Source organism: Mauremys reevesii, linkage group 4 (assembly GCF_016161935.1).
Source record: "Mauremys reevesii isolate NIE-2019 linkage group 4, ASM1616193v1, whole genome shotgun sequence".
Classification (NCBI taxonomy): Eukaryota; Metazoa; Chordata; order Testudines; family Geoemydidae; genus Mauremys; species Mauremys reevesii.
The window spans coordinates 17,728,014-17,752,806 of NC_052626.1; the positions used below are offsets into that span (position 1 = coordinate 17,728,014).

The 24,793-nt window shown below is 44.5% G+C and overlaps 1 protein-coding gene and 1 long non-coding RNA gene across 3 annotated transcripts in view; one reads left to right on the plus strand and one right to left on the minus strand.

The window, feature by feature from the left end:
- Window positions 1-24,793, plus strand: part of AHNAK2 (AHNAK nucleoprotein 2) — a 144,400-nt gene that overhangs the window by 34,648 nt on the left and 84,959 nt on the right. The gene's annotated exons all lie outside the window — the stretch shown is intronic.
- LOC120403048 overlaps window positions 11,051-24,793 on the minus strand; it is a 49,677-nt gene continuing 35,934 nt past the window's right edge. The window contains exons 3-4 of one of the 2 annotated variants that reach the window (XR_005597440.1): window positions 14,612-14,781; window positions 11,051-11,919 (exon numbers count right to left, since the gene is read on the minus strand). This is a non-coding gene — a long non-coding RNA (uncharacterized LOC120403048). Of the gene's footprint in view, window positions 11,920-12,670; window positions 12,817-14,611; window positions 14,782-24,793 lie in introns of those variants that run through there. The other variant, XR_005597439.1, reaches the window with a different exon arrangement.

Here is a 24,793-nt window from a genome sequence, read left to right on the forward strand (position 1 = left end):
TAACTGGCACCCGCGGTTCCCGTGACTGTCTGCTGTCGATGGAAACAATCACCTTTTAAGTTCTTAGGGCCTGATCTGCAGCCCACTGAAGTGACGAGATGTCTTTCTGTTGACTTCAGTGGGTTCTGGATCAGGCCCTTAAAACAGTGGTGCCCAAACCTCTCCTGTTGAACCCCTCCCACCCCCGCCTTTACCAGTAATAGAATCTGTCCTCCCCTCCCCCAGTGCTGCAGAGCCAAGACTTCCTCAGCAGAGGAGCTTGGGCTGAAGGTAGAGCTGGGGGAAAAACTGGGGATGGGGAAGGAGCCCAGGGCTAGAGGTGGAGCTGGCCTGTGGGCAGAGAGGGAATGAGGGCAGAGCTGGACTGGGGGTGGAGCAGGGAGTGGAGTGGAGCTGTGGCTGGGGTCGGAGCTGGGCTGGGGGCAGTGCAGGGGGCAGAATAGAGCTGTGGCTGGGGGCAGAGCTGGGCTGGGGGTGGAGCAGGGCTTGGTGGCACTCCCTCTGGGGGGGGCTGGCCCAGGCCTCACCACACCCCCTCCCCCCGAACGTTGCTCTGCGCTCCCCTTAGGGGGCATGCCTCACAGTTTGGGGACTCCTGCCGTAAAAAGTGACTGCTGCAGCTTTAACTCATGCCACAGAAACAGTGACATCTTAAGAACACACCCTTGTTTTTTCCCCTTTAACATGGATGTTTATGTCATCTGATTTGGTTACTAGACACAGGCAGGTTTTGAAATACCCGATATGTCCTGATTTGATATACTTACCCATTCAATACCAGGTAACTGAATAAACTGGCTTATGGGTACTGAACTATGTCTGAGACACATAGTAACTGATCAAATTACTGTGTCTGAGGGCTTGTTTCCATGTAGAACTATAGTGATACAGTAATACCAGTATAAATCCTCGTCTGGATGCTCTTATTCTGGAGTTATACCAGTATTGCTAAAGCAGCATAAATAATTATAATGGTATGGTTCTGTCGGTAAATTTCCCTGGGTTGACAAGCAATAAGACATGGGAGCCTAAGGGAAAACAAAACGTCTCCTCAGTTGTCCTGGGTTATGGTGGGACTTTCTGTCTCACCTGTAAATGGATTCTCTCTCTTAAATCATGCAGCTGGCGTGTTGGGCGCTGCCCTGATGCCTCAGCCGCAGTGCTCAGATATGCAGATGTGCTAATCCAATCTACACTCATACCACACTAAAAGGAAAAGAGAAAACAGCCCAGTCACCTTCATCATTCTTGGAGTTACAAATCAGTGGTGGCAGGTACTCTGAATAGTCTGGGAAGTTTTCCAGACTCATTTTTTTTAAAAGAGAGCTCAACACAAGCAGCCCTAAACGGAGTGCTTGAGTCCAGAGCAGCACCAGGAGTTGCACTGGAGATGTGCTCTGAATATGGATGAATGTAGAAGACAGTTTGAGGTGGCCACAGTCAAGATCACAGTTTCCATTACACAAAGGCGTTCTCTGACACATGGAGACCTTTCTGCATGAAAATAGTCTTCCACTCAGTCCAGGCTTTTTTTATTTCACAAATATTTGCATTCCATTCTGGAATCAGACCAAATGTATCCCTATGGTCTACAGCATTTACTGTGTCTCAGAAGAGACACTAGCAGTTTTGCTGCAGCCATTGTTACAACGGCTGTTGACGTGTGCAAATCGGTGTTGTATTTGGTCGGAACAGGGGGCTGGGAGTAACGACTGCTAAATTCCATTGGTTAATCTGCCATAAACCATGAGCCTGACCTTGCTTGCAGTAAAACCAATGGGAGTTTTACCATTGCCATCAATGAAAGCAGGGCTGGGTCCTAGATATGTGGCTTTGGCAGTGTTGCCAACTCTTGCGATGTGATCATGACTCTAACAATTTTGGTACTTTTTCTTCACTTGTCTCATTAAAAAAAAATGATAAAAGGTGCCAACTCACTCCCTTATTCAAAATGGCCACCATTTCCTGTCTCACCATCTCATGACAGTCAATGGGGCTGAAGCCAGCAAGAAGGCTGCCATTTCCCTATGGTCTATCTGCATGTGGGAGTTAATAAAGTGGGCTGCCAACTCCCACTGTTTTGACTGAGATTTAAGTCATGCCCACAAGCAAAATGGCTGCCACTGTGCAGTTCAGGGGGCTAGATAAGACAATCTCACTGCCATTTTTAGTTGCACTAGCTACATTAAAGCTGGTGTGGGCATGCCTACTGAGCTGCAATCACATCTCTGATTGCAGTGCAGACATACCTTGGGAGAAGAATTTGTCACACAGTGAGATTTAGTGGGTGGAGATGAAGTCAACAACTAGGAAAAAAGACTAAGATTATCAGTCAAGAGCTGTAGGTGAAAACTGGAATAAGCTGAAGTCACTGGAGCTAAATCAATTCACCTCAGCTGAGGATTTGGTCCAGTTAATTGTAATGGTATCTGTACATTCAGCAGCTGTTCTCTGAGTTATGGAAAAGAGCAGAGAATCTTGCTAGGGTGGGAGAGCAATGGCTTGGTCTCCAAGTCGAATGCAAAGGAAGGAGGGAAGCCAGAGAAAGCTTGAGATTCAGAGATCGCAGCTGATGGGCAGTGCAAATAAGGGAATAGCACAAAAGGAAATAAGAATAAACAAGTCCTAGGAAAGTTCTGTTATGGTCAATCATGCAAATATATCTCAAACCATCTTAATGATTCTGAGTAAAGGGAAAGATGTCAGCTGCACTGACAAAAGACTAAGAAAACAGCTGCTCTTCTTGTCTCTCTTCCATCCCCTCTGTGTTGTCTCTCGGCTTTGAGTCACATTCGTATAATAACACAAGGATGCTCTAGCACCACCTAGCCAACTCCCAAGGTGACTTACCTTCCCCATTCTATTTTCATGCCTCCATCTCTTCCTTACGTGTATGGTGTGAGTCTCTGATGCTCTTTTCTACACCTTATGTGTGACAGTAGATAGTAGAGACAGGAAGACACTTCAAACTTTCCCCAGCTGAACTGACCACTAATGGGGGAGGTCTCACGATGCCTTTGCTTAATTAATGAATTTATTCACTAATCAGAAGGAAGCTGCCATTTGCACACGAACATCTTGTTAATCAGCAAAGATGGAACAAAAATGGAAAACACACGCCTGCCGGTCCAGTAGTGTTGTAGTGAAATATTTGCCGGGCTAGCTATATAGATAAGCATCAGGACTGCTTGTGAGGGGGTTACAATTTTCACCCCACAGTGGGTTTTGGTGTGGAAAGCAAGGATGGACAATGCTCAAAAGGTTCAGAATCGGTCCCACTCAGGTAAACCCTTAAAATACTGGATATGCTTGAAAATCTGGAATCTCTCTAAATTGTTGGTCTCTCCCTCTTCTCCCTTCCTTCTGTGCTACCTGCGCTGTTATTCTTTTCTCTTTCTTCTCACAGTGCTTTGGATTGGCTCTGTGGGAGCCAGTGGAGGCTAGGCACTGAGGATGGGGCAAAGAGCTAGAACTCCTGAATCCACACCTTGCTCTATCATTGACAAACTGTGTGACCTAGGCAACTCACTTGACCCCTCAATGACTCAGTTTCCCCACCTGTAGCCTGTGGACAATATCACTTACCTGTCCCACCTGGAGGTTAAGAATTAATTAGTTAATATTTGTGCAGGACTTTAAAATGTAATGTGCTGAGCCTTAATTTTCATTCCGTGGAAGCCCGGCAGAAAGAGACAAAGGATGTTTGAAATCAAGGCACAAGCAAACGAAACCCTGGCTTGTGTTCAGAGAGAATACAGACACATTAGTGTTCTGTAGTCTTCTTACAAAAGCAGAAAAGCTCATCAAAGCCAAAATGATATTAAAAAAATCCTAGACAAACTGAAATGGCTTTTGAGAACTCTGTTACATCACAGATCGTTCACATGATGCAGGGTGTGGTTTCAAAACTAAAAGCACCCCACTCCATGTTATCATTGCAGGAAACTGCAGATGAATAGCTAAAACATCTAACCCATTGGAGTGGGAACATCTGGCAGACTGTGGCTAGAAAAGTATCTATATCTCCCCAGGTAGATGGTCACTTTTCACCTGGACATGCTCAAACTTTGATGAACTGGTTCAGTCTATTATGCTGTATTCCCCCTTGTAGATAAAAGGGCTAGTCAGTAGCTCTTCAGAAACTCCATTTCATACCTCTTTGAGTGAACAGCATACTGGTTGGAGCAATTCTGAGCGTTAAAGAGCTCTTGATTTTTGTAATTCTTAAATTCATCTGCTGTCAGGTTGGCATATTTTGCTGGATATGTGCCCAGATTATGAGTTTTTTCCTTTTTCTTTTCAACGACATTGCTGCAAGCTGTGGAAAGGATAAGCCCACTGTTCTGATAGATAGAATCTACCCATGACTGTGCGTGTAAATGTGCTCTCTGAAAGAAGAGAAAATGGAGAAAAGCTTCTTAACTGATTATGAATCATTGGACCTAACTGGCATCTAGCCCTATTCCAAAATGGGGAAAAGGTAGCTATTTTTAAAGACACTTGTACATTCCTGAGGTCCCTTCCAACCCTGAGATTCTATGATTCTATGATTCCATTAAAAATATAAAGTACAAGTTACCACTACTTCTCTATTTGTATGGGTCAAATTCAGAGGTGAGCCTAAGCAAGTCTAAGAAAGTCAAGGGGTGTCAAACTTGGAGTAGCTCACACATTCTTTGGCTGTCGACAGTGAGTATCAATTTATACTCCCTCTGTACTTGCTTAGGCAGCCTGTGACTTAATTACTCATTTAGGCTTTCTTCGACTCACAGGGCCAACATGCATGAGTTGGATCCTAGTATACTAGCTTGGGGCTGGTCTACACTACAAAGTTAGGTCTGCTTAACTACATTGCTCCAGGCTATGAAAAATTTCACACCCTGTGTGATGTAATGAAGCCAACCTAAGCCCTGGTGTAGACACTGCAAGGCTGACTGAAGAATTCTTCCGTTAACCTAGGTAGCACCACTCAGAGAGGTGGCTTTACTACAGCAACAGGAGAACCCCTTCCATCGCTGTAGTCAGTGTCTACACTACCGCACTGCAGCTGCACTGCTATAGCGTTTCTACTGTAGAAGGAGTGGGAATTAATACACTCACAGAGACAAAATATGTGCAAAGCCTTTGAGAGAGGAAGTATGGTCTTGTGATTAGCCACATAACTAGAACACAGGAGGTCTAGGTTCTATTGCTTTGCCACAGACTTCCCATATGATGGCACACACGTTGAAACATTCCCACTAAATTTGGATGCCCTCATTTTTTGAGGTTCCTTACCTGCAAAGGCAAACAAACATGGAGACACCCAAAGTTAGTGGACACTTTGGGGAAATTCTGGCCCCCGTACTGCAGTCGGGTGCATGTAAGTGGACCATGATCTGGGAAGCACAGGTGCTGTTTGCTTCTGTTTTTCCTCTGGGGGGCAGGTTGCCAAAAGGGGTTTGGGTGGGACAGGAATAAATTGGGGTCATGGTCTCTCTGAATCAGCCCCAAGAGATTTTTCTGCTGCATCCCAATGGATCAGCCTTGGAGGGGCTGCACAGTATGGGGAGGAGGTGAGCAGCCCTCAGTGGTGAAAGAACAGTTTAAGGACTACTTAGAGAAGCTGGACATGCACAAGTCCATGGGTCCAGATCTAATGCACCCGAGGGTGCTGAGGGAGTTGGCTGATGTGACTGCAGAGCCATTGGCCATTATCTTTGAAAACTCGTGGTGATCAGGGGAGGTCCCGGATGATTGGAAAAAGACAAATATAGTGCCCATCTTTAAAAAAGGGAAGGAGGAGAATCCGGGGAACTCCAGACTCACCTCAGAAGAAGTGCAACCAGAAATATAACCCTCCTTGCCAGAGTTGGATTGGCTCTGCTGTGCTAACAGGAGTAAAAACTAGTAAAACCTATCCTTGTCCCTAAACTCATCAGCTCGGACTGACAGAGCAGATCTCTTGATTTCATTTGCGAGCAGTGGCCCTGTACCATATTTACAGCATCATTGTTCAGGTTAGAGCTCAGCCTTAAAGGGAAAGACAGGTATTACTACTGATGGGGCCAATTGTCAGCTGTTGTAAATCAATATAAGTCCACTGAGACCAATGGCACAACATTGATTGACACCCGCTGAGGGTCAGACACCTTATTATCGCCCACCAATTTCTTTTACTCAGTATTTTACCTTTTAATTTTCCATTCCCCTGGCTTTCCTTATGTTGATGAGTAATGGACCATTTACAGTACATCGAAATAGTACAGCTGCATGATGACAGCTTCGTTCCATTTAATCTGTTCAGACAGCTCATACCGCAGGAGCACACGTCCTTCGTTCGCCAGATTATACCCCTATAATGTGAACCTGCTGCCGAAAGCCACATCCTATTTTTGCAAAGGGGACATTAGCCTGGCAACTTCTTCCCACAAGATCATTTCTAAAAGCGATCATCTGCCATTTTAACAGCTGGCAGTAGCTGATTAAATAAGAGGAGCCCGGGGTAATGAGAGATCCAGTAACTGATGCACAGCAATCAGCTGTGTTAATAATTATAGAAGCAAGAAGGCTTCAGACACCAGACATCAATTTATCATAAGGAGAACCGAGCAGACTCAACAACTGTAAATAATTGTGTGGATAATCTTTATTACATCAGAATAAATAAGCACTTGCAATGTAGTTTTGTTCTCCTGCATTAGGTTGATCCTGCTTCCGCTGACTACTGCATGTAGTTCTGTTGGCTCTCATGGGGTACACGCAGACATGCAGGACTGAATGCTAACTACTACTGAGTGAGATGACTTCAGTGATAGATGTTGGTAGATTTAGGTACCCTTAATGTATATTTTGTTGTATCTATAATATGCTTCTCCTGATGCTTGTGAGTAGTCTTAAGGGCTAAAAGATTGTAGGATCAGATCTTTAATTCTTAAACTCACAGCACAGATTTATTATAGTTGTGTCTACTTTCAGCAAGCAAGACATAGGGTTTTCTTTTCAATCATAAACTTTCCCTCTTCTATATACTGGTTATTGCAGAAAAATGAGTATTTGCAAAAGGAAAATGTTTCTGTGAGTATAAGAATATTTCATGTAATGCAGGAAATTTTATTTCATATACTGCATCAAGGATTTTGCTTTTGGAAACATATGGTCTGATCCTCCAAACTCTTGCAAGAGGTGTTCAACACCTGTTAGAGTAAGGCCATCAATCAAACTTATAGATGGAACAAAATGGGAAGAATTAGTTTCTGAATGTTGAGGTGTGTTTCTATCCTGAGTCATTCTGGTTCTCACAAGCATAAGCTCTGATCCTACATGTTTCTGCACAGGTGGACCCCTCATCGCACCCATGTAGAGCCTTACGGAAGTCAATGGGCCCTGTGTAAGCAGGCAAGGCTTGTCTGTGTCCAGCTAATTGCAGGATGGAGGCCATAAGGAATATATGTGCACATTGGCTCTAAATGCATAAGCCATTAGAGCTCACTGAAAAGGGGGAAAAAACCTCAAAATTTGAAATAATTTCTGTTGTGTTAGTTTATGATCAGAGATGACTTTTCATGCAGTGACATTTTCCCCAACATTTGTACTGATATTTTTATTTTTAAAAAGTGTGAATTTTTCATTTTTTAAACATGAATTTTTTTAAAAATGAAAAATATCCACCATGTGCCTAAGATGATTAATTAAAATGTTACACAGTAGTAAAGCAAAAAAATGTGGGGGATGGGGGGGAAGGGGAGGAAAGTGAATTCCTCTCTCCTTTTCTCTCTGCTAGTTTATAATTTTTAATTGATTAGCTTAGATACATGGTTGAATTTTTAATAATTAAACATTTCTGAACATTTTCTGTTTCGAAAATAATTAAAACATCAGAAAGATTTAAAAAATGATAAACACCACGAAGTTTATTGAATAATTTTTTTTTCAAAAAGATTACAATATTTGGAAAAAAACCGCTATGATTTCCCTCTCAAAATGGTGTTTTTTGACAAAAACAAAAGTTTGAAAAACTTCAACCAGCTCTAAAAGCAAAAAGAAATCAGTAGCTATCCTGGATGATGGGCTCTGGTGACTGTATACCAAAAAGGGTATGCCTCCCATTATATGAGCATTCCTCCTTTCAAAGTAAGAGCTCCCCGTTTTTTGGTGTTTTTTTTTTTTTGACTTTCAGGCGCTTTCTGTCTGTATAGCCTTGCCATTTAACTCCATGTTCACTGAGTTGATGTAAGAGACTGACATCAAACTTTGATGCTGGAATACTTCTGAAATGTTTAATGTTTAATCTCTCTTCCCGAAACAATATAAAGTCTTGGTTCATTGATTTCTGTTTATGAACAACTGCAGCCAATCAAGCAGAGCAGCATACACTATAATGATTGAACATTAGCTCAGCGCACTACTTCCCTAGATCATCAAATCATGTTCCATTCGTTATTAGCTCAAGAGTTTGTTCTAGGGTGGATAACAATGGCCATTCAAAAGTCACTTACAAGCAGTGGCCAATACGCAAACTGAAATACACCAAATGTAGAGAATTTTGAAACAAAACAGAGGACTTCTTGGGGGAGGAGGGAAGCGATGAGGAAAAGGGATTTCTCAGTATGTCAGAATTATGAACAGTCCCTTCCTTTGGTGCATGCTACCTGACAAGTTGTGCCACTCATAAGCATCCCACTTCAAACAACACAGATTCAGTTCAATCTACCAGATACTATGATTGTTCTGTGGCTTTGGCAGATACCCAGTGCATTTTACTTATTACACATAATCATGTCTTTTAACTCTAGTCATAATCAGATCCTGAACCTTCTATTTACGCTGTTCAAAATAACTCTCATGGCAAGTAGCATCTAAAATAATTAGAATTTCTGGCTGCATACATAGCAACCAGATGTGCTTCAGTGCTAATCACAATAAGAATATTTTACTCTTCTACGGCACCTTCCTTCTGAGGATCTCAAAGTGCTTTAAAAACATGAATGAGGTAGATAAGCATTGTTCTCCCCATTGTTCAGATGGAGAAGCTGAGGCAAAGAGAGCAGAGGGCTCCACTCTGCTCCCATTGAAGTTAAACGCAAAACTCCCATGGACTTCATTGACTTCCATTGACTTCAATGGGAGCAGACATGGGACCCTAAGGGCCTGGTCCTACAAGATGCTGAGCACATCCTGAGAGACTTAACTTCTGTCAGTTTCACTGGGACCTGAAGGTGCCTCAGAATCTCACAGGATCAAGCCAACATCAGCAAATCTATTGCGGAGCCAGCAATCCTATCTGGACACTTTGCTGCAACTGCCGTTTCCCACAGACTGGTCCCATGGGCTCTGTGTTAGCCAGTCCAACCAGAAAGCAAGGAAATGTGTCGTTCTGAGCTATCTTGCACAGGATCCTATCACCCTGGCTTCTTCCTCCAAAAGTGAGTTCCTCGCCATCACAGGTCCTAGAGGCCCCACAGGGTTTATTTACAGTGTGTGATATTCAGCCCATGCAATGGGCCAGCCCAAGACACAGGGGCGGTGCGCCAGGGAGTCTGGGGGCGTGTCAGGTGCTCCACCCAGATTTGCTGCTTGGCTTGTACTGAGCATGCTCAGTAACACTGCAAAAGCCGGTTGCCGTCACTCTGCCCCCCCCTCCACTATTTGCAGGCGTGGTGGTCTCTGCCAAGGCCCATGACAAGTCAAGTCCTATTTTGAGGGCTTAAGTGGGGCATGGGGCTTTGGGGTAAATTTCACACAGCTTGATTATAAATTTCAGCTCTCAGGAAATCAAGACACCTACAGTCCTCAAATCTAATTAATTAAAATCATATCCACATCCCAGGGATGTCACCTACACAGAGAATTAACACGCGCAGTGAATGCCATATCTAAAACATCAAATTTCACTGACACGTGAATCTACCCAGTTCCATGAATAACAGGCGGACACTTGACACCAATGAGGGGACTCATTTTATTAAGAAGTAAATCCTACCTGAACTGCTGACTTCAGAACGGGAACAATACGTCCTATTGTCACTTCCTAAATCTTTCCACTCGCCTAAGCCATGTTCACACACACCTAAAAAGCATGGGACACAAAGCCCTTCTACTGGGTGAGCTAAGGGGAGACCCTCACCCTGGACAAGCAAAATGGAACTGTGTTAAGCTGTTCTCAGTTAAAAGGTGCTCCTTTAATTTCTCTCACTTTCCTTGCTTTCTGGAGCCCATCTTCACTCAGGAGCTAGTCCCTTCCTTGCCGCCAATTGCCAAGTCTGACACATCGTGACCAAACACCAGAGCCCAACTATGACCATTAGTAATCCAGTAATAAGTGACAGGCAAGGGTCCCAGCTCTCTAGGGTCTGTGGTACAGCTGTCTCAGCAAGTAGTCACTGTGGATGAAATTCACCCCTGTGCAGAGAGCCACCGCAAGGGACCACTTAAAGACCATGTAATTCCTATTTTGACTGAGACTTAGTGGTGCATAGGCTAAACCCACAGTGGTGTAATACATTACAAAATCTACTTTAAATAAAATAAAAGGCGACAGCCTGATGTTCACCCTCTGCATGAGGATCACATTCACCCTTGTTGCATTTATAATACCTATTCCACTGTTAATGCCATATCCAGATGAGACCTCCCCCTTTCACGGTAACCTAATCATTTTCTCTTTCTTTCCCAATTATTCCTTTGCCTTTCTCATGTCAGCATGTCCTCTATAGATTTCATGGAAACCCCAGTGTTTAGCCCTTCTTTGTTGAGATCTTTTGGTTTAGAGAAAGGACTGAAGAAGGATTAATTCTGAATCACTTCCACTTCTGGTTATAGTCTTTGTCGTATGAGCTGATTGCAGCCGTATCACTGTCAACATCTTTACTTGCACAAGAAGCAAAATGTTTAACTCTTTGTAAAGCCTGCAAAGGACAGGAGCCCTCAATCCCAACATCTGATGCTTAACTTATTTCTGCTCCTCTAGCTACAGCTTCAATGATTTATATAAACAAAAAAGGGGAGGAAAAGGGGTGGATTTTATTTATCAATTATTTTATTTATTGCATTTTCATAATAGGCTACTCAGACAAAGCTGTAAAATTCCATGGGAATTTGTTATATAAAGTACGGTAGTTAATTTACCAGACAAGATGTACCAGTGAAAACACAAATACCCAGAAATGCTGATGTACAGAGCCCACCCCTCCAATCACCATACAGCATGGATTCAGTTCCCCAGCAACTGTTTAGTTCAACTGGGCTCAGAACAGTCAGGATTTTTGTTTTGGTTGTATAAGTCACACTAGAACTATATCTGTATGTAACAGTGAAATATGGACAGATGGCTAATGACAGGTAGTGTTAAGAAGAACACACAAAGTATCAGTAAGGAGAAGGATAGGGGTACGGTTAGTCAAAAATAGAGCTTGTTGGGAAAAACGCGGGAAAACATTTAATGAATTTTAAAAATAATTTTACCCTTTTCTTGAAGAATCCAAACATTTCAAGTACCTGTGTAGTTGGTCAAAAAACAGAAAAAAATGAAAAATATGAAAAAATATTTTAAAATGTTCTTGTTTTTTCCCCTCAAATTCCATCAAAATTTCAAAAATGTTCACCAGCTCTAGTCAGGAACTTGTAGTAAGAAAAGAGCTGAGGCAGTCAAATGCTATATTGATTAATGACATTGTGCAAAATAGAGAAATCCTCTGTCTTGCACCACTCTTATTTCAGTGGTTTGAACACTGCTGCTTAGCTCACTCCGGGCAGAGACACTTGTAGGAATCCATCCCATTCTGGTCTATGTTTCCTGCACAAGAGGATGTTCTTTTTCCTGTGATGCTCTCAGTTCCTCGTCGATTTTCTCTTCTCAAGTGCAAATCCGGTTACATCTTCAGCTTGCCAGGATAGCTTTCACGTGGGGATTCTAGGCAGCGAATCCTGAACCCAAGTTGCCTGAAGAATTAAGACAGATGGGACAAGTAGGGGAAAAAGTAGGGGAAACAGGAAAAATATACTATGGAATAACTGATACCATTTAGTCACAGCCCTTTACTGAGGGGGGTGCAAGATCACATCACCACTGGGCAGGGGTGGCTCCAGGCACCAGCATGCCAAGCGCGTGCCTGGGGTGGCAAGCCACGGGGAGCGCTCTGCCGGTCGCCGCGAGGGCGGCAGGCAGGTTGCCTTCGGCAACATGCCTGCGGAGGGTCTGCTGGTCCCACAGCTTTGGCGGATCTCCCGCAGGCTGCCACTGAATCCGCGGGACCGGGGACCTCCCGCAGGCAAGCCGCCGAAGGCAGCCTGCCTGCCGTGCTTGGGGCGGCAAAATACCTAGAGCCGTCCCTGCCACTGGGGGAGCTCTCTATGCTCCCAGGTGAGCACGGAGATTACATTTGGTACCATCTGGTGGTGTTCATGGCCTGCTCTTCATGCAGGTGTGGAGAGTCAGCACACCATAGCCCCACTTCCTCCTTTCCTTTCCCTACCCCTATGGGTGTACCGAGAAAGCAGTCCTGTCACTTCCATGAGCAATGGGACTTTGATTTTTTTCCCCTGATCCCTGTCAGGAGCTTGCAAGGTATTGGGAAGTTTCTTTAAATCAAGAGCTGACCCTCTCTGGCCTCTGGGCATCTATATAAGAGCCTGGAACAACTGGGCCATAGGAAGGGGGGTCGTTATTGAGCAGGAGCTTTAATCATAAACCAGAATAGTTTGTTTCCGTGCTTGCAATGTCAGTTGATCCAGTTGTCCTCCTTTTTCTGGTTCATTCTGATCTGGTCTTTCTGGTTTCCTGTGGGTCTATCCTGGTGCTCTAATGTCCAATAGGGTAGAATTCAGGAGACTCAGAGACTGAGAGAAAAAGAGAGAATCAGGACAGGACAAAGAGAGAGACTGTCCTATGTGAGATCATTTTTTCCTCTCTTCTCTTTCAGGATATTTCTGGATCATTCCAGAAATGTTCACATTTCATTGTTTCATTTCTAGCTAGCTGCTTTGTATACTCTGTGTTTACATTGCTTAATAATCTGAATATTTGGGTTTCAGTTTTTTACTCATTAGTAAGGATAACACCACCAGCACCAAAAATATATTTTAGGTTTAGTTTATGCCAGAATAGGACTTTTGACTGTCTTATGATACAGATATGCAGTGTAGTCGGAGCCATGTCGGTCCCAGGAGATGAGACACAAGGTGGGTGAGGGAATATATTTTGTTGGACCAACTTCTGTGTGGTTTGAAAGCTTGTCTCTCTCACCAACAGATGTTTGTCCAATAAAATATATCATCTTGTCTCTTTATAATACAGGTGTCTGTTTTTATTTATTTTGATTAGGCTTTTAATGCTACACAGTTGTATACTATGGACACATTGCTGTTAGTTTATCTTTCCCAGGGATCTGAATATCTGCGGCTTTATCTGACTGGCTGAGCAGAGAGTGATTAGGTGCGATGATAGAGATTTTAGTCTCGTTTGAGAAATATGTAAAGGAGAGGACATGCAGGATTATTTGAGACCAGATTCTGATATCAGTGACACCACTGTCATTGAATTATACCCATTAACTACACTGGAATTACTCTGAATTTACCAGCATCAGAATCAGGCCCTTGATCTCCAACACTAAGACTTCTTATGGGCAGGCCGGTGCAAGGATGTTTCGCGCACTAGGCGAAACTTCCACCTTCCGCCCTCCCCCCCGCGCCCCACCCTGAGTCGCGCCCCCTGCCCTCCCCCCTCCCGCGGCAGCTCCCCCCTTCCGCTCTGAGCCCCCTCCTGCGGCAGCTCCCCACCCCCCACCCTCCGCCCTGAGGCACCCCCTCCGCCCCAGCTCACCCCTGCTCCACGCACGAGCACCCCGAGCACGCCATCGCTGTTTCACTTCTCCCGCCTCCCAGGCTTGCAGCACCTAAGCTGATTGGCGCCGCAAGCTTGGGAGGCGGGAAAAGTGAAGCGGCCACGGTGTGCTCGAGGAGGAGGCGGGACAGGGGTGAGCTGTGGCGGGGAGTTCCCCTGCGTGCCGCACCTCCCCCTACACTTGCTGCAGGCAGCCCTCCCCATGCCCCCCTGTCCCAGCTCCCTCCATGGCAACCGGGGCGGCCGAAGATCCGGCCGCCACGGTTGCTGCCGAAGAAAATTGCGCCCCCAAATCCTAGCGTCCTAGGCGACCGCCTAGGTCGCCTAAATGGTTGCACCGGCCCTGCTTATGGGAGACAGCATTGAAACCTAACTTGCTATACAAAAACACTCATAGTTTGTGAGATTATATGACTACATGCCATCTGCTTGATTTTGTACAAGAAAGGCTGATATGGAGACATTAGCATTGTAGCAATAAGTACATGTGTTGTATAGTGGTTATTAGTATTAAAATTAATACTTTTTTAATGTAAGATGCACAGTAAACTAGAACCATTCTTGTTCAAGGGCAAAAGCATCTAAGTGACTTCCTAAGTCCAATTTTCAAAACTGACTCATGCATTTGGGGTCCTAAATCCCCTTGACTTTCAGTTAGACTTAGGCTCAGTCTCTCTTGAAAATGGGACATAGGACCCGTTAAAAAGTGTCACTTAGACACTTTAAAAGTTTATCTAAAGCCTGAGAATTGTACTCTTGTTAGTCAGTAGCCTTAAAAGTTATACATACATTAAATATAGAGACTAATTTCTATTTCCTCAAAGCAGCCAGCAGAATTTTCCTTCCTATCGATCTGTGACAGAAGTGGAGTTGCTCTGTAATAGTTCATGAAGACAGCATGTTGATCCAGTGATTGGGATCTTTAGTGTGTAGATATATTGATCTAGTTTAATAGAGGGCTGCAAAAAAAAAACAAGCAGGAAAAGAATGGATCAAGATAAGCCACTCAGCAAACACTGAGGGCTGTTAAGGGATAATGGCAGAACCACTGGCTCTGAGTATTATGATCAACCTTCTGCTGAGTCTACCAGATTAGTTTTGTCTACATTAGAAGGACCAAAGCCCGGGGACACAGAAGAAGAAAGCGACTATAGCATTTTTAAAAGAGGTTCTCTCTCAAGAGAGGGGGAAGTTGTTCAAGGGAACCAGGTTGAAATAGAGGCACCCCCTGGGGCATCTGAAGAAGCTAGGCCTACCTAGATTACCATCAGGGGCTGGTAAGCCTTTAGGTAAGATAGACGAGGGTAGACTGTTTTCTAAAATCCTTTTTTCTCTAAATTCTTTGGTTCCTACTGTTAAAATGAACAATACATTGGTTGTCTAATCACTGTACACCTCTGGTCACAGACTCACAAGGAAAGAAGCTCAGACCTGCTGGGTAAGCACAGTTGATGCCTAGGGCACTGCAGTCCAGGGCTGGTCTAAGATGTGGGAGAATTGTGAAATTCCACCCCAGATAGGTAAAGGCGCGAGGCTTGACGCCTGAGGGTGTGCAGAGAGACCAGGAAAGGGACAGAAATGTAGCTAGCCCTGTAAGCGTGACACTATCTATCTGGGTTTTCAGAGTTTTCTCATCTTTTTCCTCAAAATGTCCAAATGTCCACAATTCTGAAAAGAATGACTCATCAAACATTCACATACTTCACATGACATTATGTGTTCTTATAAATTGGATGTGGTATGTTTTGTTAGCTCTCTGAACATGTTGTTTCCATTTTTGTTTGTTTGTTTTTGCAAATATCTAACAGGTTATTTTATTATAATTGCTAGTTAATTAATTAGTTAGTTACAGAATAAAGATAATTGGAGAAACTTCCCATTGGGTCTAGTGTAAATCCAGGGGCATCAGTGAACTGACACCTGATCAGCCCATGAGGGGTTTGGTATTTTAATGAAATTTACATACAGAATGTTCATCGTTCTTTTGCATATTCTAGTCTTCCCATGGAACCCGAGTGAAGACAACAAATCTGTAAGAGTGAGCCATGAAAGTGCTGTTGGAGGTGGGGTGGAGAAGGGGAGAGGAAAGATCAGATCATGTAACAAATCTCACTGGCATGTACATGCAGAAGCCAAGAACTTTCATCATTGCCTCTGCATGCTGCAAAGAGTTTCTCTTTACATTTTCTTGACAGATGTCTCAAAATTAAAGAGACATTTTAAAGGCTTTATCTAGAATCCAACCTTAAATTAGAGCAGCTGGACAGAGTACACTCAGAAGAATAGGCCACTTCTATAGAACCGGAATCATTAAGGGAATTAGCTGTGACCAACTTGGTATAAGCATGACTCAGTAGGGAAGTTATTGATTACATAAACCTGTGCTGCTCGATCACTTGACGTCTCCTTTTCTTAATGCTCCTGTGCTTTATATGTATTTGAGACAATATAAAATGGTTTAGTACCAATAGAACAAGGCAATATAGATTGAGATTCTACTGTAGCATAGTCCTGCCTGTAGCCAGAGTTACGAATACCTTGGGAATGGAGGTTGTTCGTAATTCTGAACAAAATGTTATGGCTGTTCTTTCAAAATTTACAACTGAACATTGACTTAATACAGCTGTGAAACTTTACTATGCTGAAGCAAAATGCCGCTTTTAACCATCTTACCCTAAAGGAAACAAGCACAGAAACAAGTTTCCCTACCTTGTCAAATCTTTTTTTTAAACTTTCCCTTTATTTTTTTAATAGTTTACATTTAATAGAGCACTGTACTGTATTTGCTTTTTTTAGTCTCTGCTACTGCCTGATTGTGTACTTCCAGTTCCAAATGAGGTGTGTGGTTGACTGATCAATGCGTAACTCTGAGGTTCTACTGTATCTATTAAACCAGTGCAATAAACTAGTTGAAGTAGTGGGGTTATCGGTGTAGCACTGATGGTCATCTGTTCAACTCTGAAATCAAGTTAGAAACAAGATACTAATTGATGTACATATATATTCCCAAATATCCTTAATACAGAACATGCTCATTCCCTCCAAGTTCATTTGTGTTTTGGAGAAGCAGCCTGCTTCTGTCAACAGAGACGTCAATCTCTTTTCTTGTGTTCAGTAGGAAATCTCCTCCCGCAACAAAATATTTAGTAAATGTTGTTGGAATAGACTGTTAAATGGGAAAGCACACACACTGCCGCTTTTACAAATGCCGCCAGGGCCCTGCTCGAATACTGTGAATATATGAGTGTGTATTATGAGCTGGGTTAATCCTTGTTATGGGTTGACTTAAAACCAAATTGAAACTGATGTGTGAACATGCCCTGCATTTGAGATAGTTGTAAGAGTTATGGGGCCATACCTAAAACAAGACCTAACAGAATCCTCAGAAAGGCAGAGGGTTCAACTCTGTGTGTGTGTGTGTGTGTGTGTGTGTGTCTCAGAGAGAGAGAGAGAGAGAGAAGCAGACTGTGAGTGTATGTGTGTGTGTGAGAGAGAGAGAGAGAGCAACCTGTAAGCACATTGCGACCCTGGAAAAAGCTAGACAAAGAGCTTTTGGGTCTGGCATTGGCTAAAGAGACTAGGGGCTGTAAGCTAAGAAATGACTTCTTTTGCTCTTGGTTCCTCCTGCACTCAGAGAAGCAGGACTTTGTACATTCCTTGTTAATAAACAAGACAGCATCAAAGAACATACTAGTCTCCATCAATTTTTACTCCCGCCTAGAACATTCCCAGGGCCTTGAAATTTGACTAGCCAGTCATGTCAAAGAGAGGCAATATATAATGGTTGGCTCCAAAGAGTCAAATGTCTGAATCCAGCTGAGCCACCTTTGACTTCTGTCAGCTTGTGGCTCTTAGTTTTGCATACCTGGTGTGAGAAATCTTTGTCACATGTTAACACCCTCCTGACTGACTAGTCAGGAAGGCTGCACCAGATGTTACATTTTCATATTTCAAACGAGTGCCAAGGATTGAAATGCCCAGCTCAGGCTGCGATACTGACAAGTAACCATATCATCTGACTCACCCACCAATAAGAGAAGGCTGGGTGCATGGTATCCAGACAAAGGGATATTTCAATGGGAATTGGGCTGGGCCCATGACACTATACAAATGCTCTTCCTTGGGGTTTGGGCATGGAAGGGAAAGAAACTAGCTAGCTCAGGGGTGGGCAAACTTTTTGGGCTGAGGGCCACATCTGGGTGGGGAAATAGTATGCAGGGCCGGGGCAGGGGGTAGGGGTGCGGGAGGGATTGTGGGGTGTGGGAGGGGGTGCGGTGTGCAGGAAGGGGCTCAGGGCAAGGGATTGGGGCAGGGGAGGGGTACTGGGTGTATGAGGGGCTCAAGGAAGAGGGTTGGGGTGCAGGAGGGGTGCAGGGTGCGGCAGGGGGCTCAGGGCAGGGGTTGGGATGCAGGAGGGGTGTGGGGTGTACAACGGGGCTCAGGGCAGGGAGTTGGGGTGCAGGAGGGCTGTGCGGTGTACGAGGGGGCTCAGGGCAGGGAGTTGGGGTGTGAGGTGCAGGCAGGGGGCTTAGGGCAGGAAGTTGGGGTGCAGGAGGGGTGTGGGGTGTACGAGGGGGCTTAGGGCAGGGGGTAGGGGTGCAGGAGGGATGTGGGGTGCGAGGGGCTCAGGGCAGGAGTTGGGGTGCAGGAGGGATGTGGGGTGTACGCGGGGGCTCAGGGCTGGGAGTTGGGGTGCAGGAGGGGTGTGGGTGTACAAGGGGGCTCAGGGCAGGGAGTTGGGGTGCGAGGTGCAGGCAGGGGGCTCAGGGCAGGGAGTTGGGGTGCAGGATGGGTGTGGGGTGTACGAGGGGGCTCAGGGCAGGGAGTTGGGGTGCAGGAGGGGTGTGGGGTGTACGAGGGGGCTCAGGGCAGGGGGTTGGGATGCAGGAGGGGTGTGGGGTGTACAACGGGGCTCAGGGCAGGGGGTTGGGATGCAGGAGGGGTGTGGGGTGTACAACGGGGCTCAGGGCAGGGGGTTGGGGTGTGAGGTGCAGGAAGTTGGGGGGCAGGGTACAGGAGGGGTTCAAGCTCCAGCCCGGCCCCTCTTACCTAAAGCAGCTCCGGGGTGGCAGCGGCGTGCACCAGGGCCAGGGCAGGCTCCCTGCATGCCTGCCCTGGCCCCATGCCGCTCCGCTCCAGGAAGCTCCCATTGGCTGCGATTCCCTGTCCCTGGCCAATGGGAGCTGTGGGGGGCGGTGCCTGGAGGCAAGGGCAACGCATGGAGCCCTCTGCCCCCCCCACCCAGGGGCCGCAGGGACGTGGTGCCGGCCGCTTCTGAGCAGTGAGGGGCCAGATCCGGCCCGCGGGCCGCAGTTTGCCCACCCCTGAGCTAGCTATTAAAGAGCCCTTGCTCCATTTCTCATCTTCCGGAGTTCACTCCTGTTATTTCTGCTGACTTCACCAAAACTCTGTTGCCCAGATCTTCAAAGGTATTGGGTGCCTAACTCACTGATTTCAATAGGAGTTACACAACTAAATACTGATTCAAATCGGGATTGCTTGGTAAACTGTGTGCAAGCAAAAAAATCTGTGTTTTAACACAGCTAAATGTAAATGTGTACATCTGGGAACAAAGACTGTAGGCCACACTTACAGGATGGGGGACTCTACCCTGGGAAGCAGTGATTCTGAAAAAGATATGGGGGTCGTCAGATAGAGCCAGCGGAATATGAGCTCCCACGGTGACACTGTGGCCAAAAGAGCTAATGCAATCCTGGGCTGCATAAACAGGGGAATCTCAGGTCGGAGTAAAGAGGATATTTTACCTCTGTATTTGGCACTGGCTCAACTGCTGCTGGAATCCTGTGCCCAGTTCTGGTGCCCACAATTCAAAAAAGGATGTTGATAAATTGCAGAAGGTTCAGAGAAGAGCCATGAGAATGATTAGAGGGTTAGAAAACCTGCCTTCTAGTAATAGACTCAAGAAGCTCAAGCTACTTAGTTTAAGAAAGACTAGGTCGGGGTGACTTGATTATAGTTTATAAGTACCTACATGGGGAACAAATATTTAATAATGGGCTCTTCAGTCCAGAAGAGAAAAGGTATAACAGGATCTAGTGACTGGAAGTTGAAGCTAGAGAAATTCAGACTGGTGTACATTTTTAGCTGTGAGAGTAATTAATAATTGGAACAATTTACGAAGGGTTGTGGGGGATTCTCCATCACTGACCATTTTTAAATCAAGATTGGATATTTTTCTCTAGGAATTATTCTGAGGAAGTTCTATAGCCTGTGTTATACAGGAGGTCAGGCTAGATGATCACAATGGTTCCTTCTGACCCTGGAATCTGTGAATACCTTCAAGGATTTTGGGCCCATGCTCTTTTTCCTGATGCCCGAGACCATCTTCATGCTGCCTCTGTACCACAGGCCTCACATAAAAACACATTGCTTTAGGGAGGCTTACAAACCATGGTAATACACCCCATGTAATAGACAGGTTTACTGACAGGTGCACTGCTTGCCCAAGTATCCACATAACCTCACCCTTGGTCCCACCCTCCCTTAAACTCTTCCTGTATTTGCTACCTGCACCTTCTGTATTTGTCTTGGTTTCGATGGCAAATTTGTCAGGACAGGGACTCTGGGTGCATGAAAACCTTTAACAGTCCGGTGCTCTGCCTTTATTTGATTTGTAAAGCCACTTGCGGTGTTAGATAAACACCAACATTGGTTTTATCCTGTACACCTTTCAGTGTTTGGCACCTGGTTTTTATAAAGTGTGTGGCACTGCACGCACAAAATAAAGCACAATTATACAGCTGATTTTCATGAGCAAATACCTGTTTGCCACATGGAGATGCAGTAAATGTGTGTGCAAGTTAGGAACACCTCTGTTTTATAAACTCAGGTCCAAAGAACATTTAGTGTATCAAATTCTGCATGTTTAAACATTTTTAAAGCTCTAAAAATGCCGAACTATACAACATCTGCCCTGATGTGAAATGAAGCAACCCGGCAAACACAGTCATTTCCCCCTTGCTAATATATTTTTTACCTATTCCTGTTCTGCTCTGGTGTGTTGGCAAAGTAGCTGGACACATTGTGGGACACTCCCAACTCTCTCTTTGTTTCCAGTTTGCATTTTGCAGTATCCCCTGGGCCCGTACATGTTTTAGCGAATGTAAAAAATTAGTACAACTCTTTGGAGGAAACACTGATGCATTGCATTTCCTCTGCCCTGATTTCTGGAAGTATAATAGTCACTGCCATGACTTCTCTTGGAGAGGTGGGTATTAGAAAACAGGAGGAGAGGGGAGGAACTCTGAACTTGAGCAAACCAGTTTTTGCCACTGCTAAGCAACTTCCCTCATGTCTTAGTATCAGGACACATTGCCAAGACAGCAGTAAGAACAGAATGGCACTCCCTAGCTTTAAGTCGCAGTACCACGCACGGGAGGTAAGCAAACGGTGCAGCCAGATCTGTTAGTTTCAGTGTCCAATTTTTAACAGTAATAAGCTGTTGACAATAAAAGAAAATGAAAAGAATTGTGTGTTTGAACTGAGCTGGGGTGAGAAGCTATATCCAGTACAAATAGATTGTTAATGACGCAGTTATGCCTGGGAATGGATCTCAGGAAAAGAGATGTTTGATTTGCTTTCTCTCTCATACCCCATGTGTTTTCAGTCACAAGGAAGTTGTGCTTGCCTCTCCACCCTGTACACATACAAGTGCTTGCAGTCGCAGGCTCACAGTGGGACAAAGACAGAGCATGTATTGAAACCCACACTTTCCTTCTACACCCCAGTGTGAATTCCTAGCAAGGAACAAGCGCAGAGTTCAGTCCTGCCCTAAATGAAGCATTACAGCTGTTGCTTCAGTACAGCGGGTATTGAATTTCACAGGCTGTGTCATCTGCGACTGCACTCTTTGGCTTGGGGTATGGCAACAAGCCTCACCGGGGCTCAGCCACTCCCTTTCTGACTGTAGAGAAACGCCCCAGTCTACATAGAAGGAAAATTGTTTTGCTGGATTTCTGCACTGCCCTTATTCCAAATGCAATAAAGAGAGAGTGAGAAAGAGCGAGAGCTTGGGGGGGCAGGCTCTGGATTGGTGTTCTGGGCTATTTCAACTTCAGGGCAACTTTTGAGAACTTCAGTTATTTTTGGTAAGTTTGTTTAAACATCCCTCTCTCTTTCTATGATGCAGTGTGCGCACGTTTGCAATAAATGAAGGGGCTCTTAAATTAGAATTGTAGCTGCGTGTGTGCTTTGATATAATGACTGTCAGAAAGGTGCCATGCTACCAGCTACGCACTCGATCAGTGACACATACACAGACATGCACATATACCGACCATCGGAAATCTGGTGATGCTGAGGGAGGAAAATAGCTGAGACTTAAAATAAGGTGCACCCAAATATAACACATGTGGCTGCATGTAGAGTTAAGTGCTTCCACATCTCATTTGCTTAGTTCTTGCATTTGGAGAAGCAGTGTTACAAATTAGCAAGCGAATTCACAGCAGGATTGAGAATGTTCTGCTCTCATTCGCAGTCACACACATAGATATCAAAAGGTTTCAGAGCAATCAGCTTTGAGTCCTGCACACATCTTAAGATTCAACAACTTGTCTATTTCAGGCACATCTCTTTCCCTCCTCCCCACTCTATATACTTACAGTGAAACCCCTCATAGTGAACTAGGACATAGTGAAGCTGTTTATACTAAGTTAAAAGCCTACTCCCAAATTGTTTCAATGCACCACAATGTGCAATTTGCTTGCAAGTGAAGTTGTCTTATCATGAAGATGATTCTTCTACATGTGGTTTCCACTGTATGCGCACCGTTGTATTTTACAGTAGATAATGCTCCTATAAGAGGGATACTGTATATATGTGTACTATATATAATAAATACCATATACAATATATACAGAGTCATAATATATGTGCATGGCACTAAGCACCCTATATATTGGTAGTATGTGAGGCTATAATCAACCTCAAAGATCTTAAAGACAGAGATGCATAACCTTGCTGGTGCAAATGGGATCGCAGATATCTTTCCTAAGGGAGATTGCTCCAGCAAAACCTGCTAATAAAACCTGGCTAAGATCTGTCTGTCTACCTATCTAGGGTTTTATATAATTCCATCAACACAGTTACTGTGCACCTTAAAGATCTTTGATCAGATTAACATAATGCTAAATTCAATGCCAGGGGATTTGAAGTGGGGCAGCATTGCATTTGTAGCTACCCAGGGGAAGATCTGGCAGCTTTAAAGTCTTTGATAGAAAAGAGAAAACATTATTCAAATTAGAAGACACCAAAGAGATGGGACTGTACCACAGAAGTAACAGTTGTTCTCTATGATTTGTGAAACAAGACACTCTGAAGATTTAATTCTACTCCATATAATTATCATGATAATTGTAATTGTTTTTCTTGTACAGGTTGTTATACTAAAGAATAACCTTATATAAATTATTCACAGCCCTAAAGAGAGTTTCCTCCCAAAACTTTATGCTAGCGTACTCGTATATACAGTGTTTTAGGAGTTTAATCAGCACCATAAAATGCATCATGCCTGAGGACTTTTTATTGGGCTGCTGATTTTTTTCTTTTTAAACTGACAAGTGGGATTGAAACATTTATTTGCAATAACCTTAAAAGTTAAACTATAAAACAGCACTAGTCCTGCTACAGTGTTAATAAATTCTATGCTGGTTTTAGCTTCTCTGTTGGATAATGTAGATTTTTAGCTGAAATAGCATAAACAAACTTTCTTTGATCTCGTCATTTTACTATTTTTGGTGTGGCACTCTCGTAAAGTACACTCAACTATTAGGTTACACGGTTTGTGTAAATCTTGTTAAAGTAAAGTCAGTTTGACTGTATACTCTGCACTTAAAAGTAATTCACTGAAGATGGCTAAATTCCAATCTACTGTACAGCTGTGTTTAGTATGAAAGATGGCAAGGTCTTTCAGTCAGAAGGGGTGTCTGTATGGTTTGTTAGTGATAATTCTCCAGGGGTTTGGAGACAGTGGATATTTTAGGTTATTAATCATCTTGGGAGATGAATCTGAATTCCCCAAAATGAGGTCAACATGCCTTTATTCACTTTTGGCCGGACATGGAGCTCAACACTGCAATGAAATCCAGCCGTCTGTCTATAATACACCACCAGTGCTTCACTCTGTAAGAGGTGCCATTGTTTAGAAAGGCACGATATTACTCAGTGTAAAGAAGGGCGGCAGAACCTGGCCTTTAATGATTTATTCCAAGAAGTATTCCGCTCTTTGCAAAGCAATAAGAATTTATGCTTCTTGGTTTGAGTCTTTAAAGAATCACCAAAGCTCTTGTTCTTGAATGTACTGACTTTGAAAAAAAGGGTCTCTGTTGTACTGTAGAACCAGAAAAACACTAGGGAGTTGAAATAATAACCAGTCAGGGAAGAAATGGGGGCATTTAAAAGGTGTGAAAGTAACCTACAGTGTATCATATATAGGTAGCCATTTCTGTGTGCTATAAACTCAGTCCATGATATATAGCCAGCAAAACGCGCTTTGGAAAAGTCAGGGCTATCACCCTCAGGAAGAACAACTTAGCATGCTGCTGCTGGGTCTACGGCTGCAGGTTCAGCCTTACATTACTGCGTCCAGGGGCGGCTCCAGGCCCCAGCACGCCAAGTGCGTGCTTGGGGCGGCAAGCCATGGGGGGCGCTCTGCCGGCGCCGCGAGGGCGGCAGGCAGGCTGCCTCCGGCGGTTTGCCTGCGGAGGGTTCACTGGTCCCGCGGCTTCGGTGGACCTCCCGCAGGCACAGGCAAACCGCCGGAGGCAGCCTGCCTGCCGTGCTTGGGGCGGCAAAATCCCTAGAGCCACCCCTGACTGCATCATTTAAAGAATGGCTCCATAATGCTGCAGCCTTCCACCAAGAAATCTCCTAGCCACAAGCATGAATAGCTCTCCCTGAAGGTGGGGGACCCGACATTCCGTTCAAGCAGGGGTAGCTCCGTAGCTCAGGCAG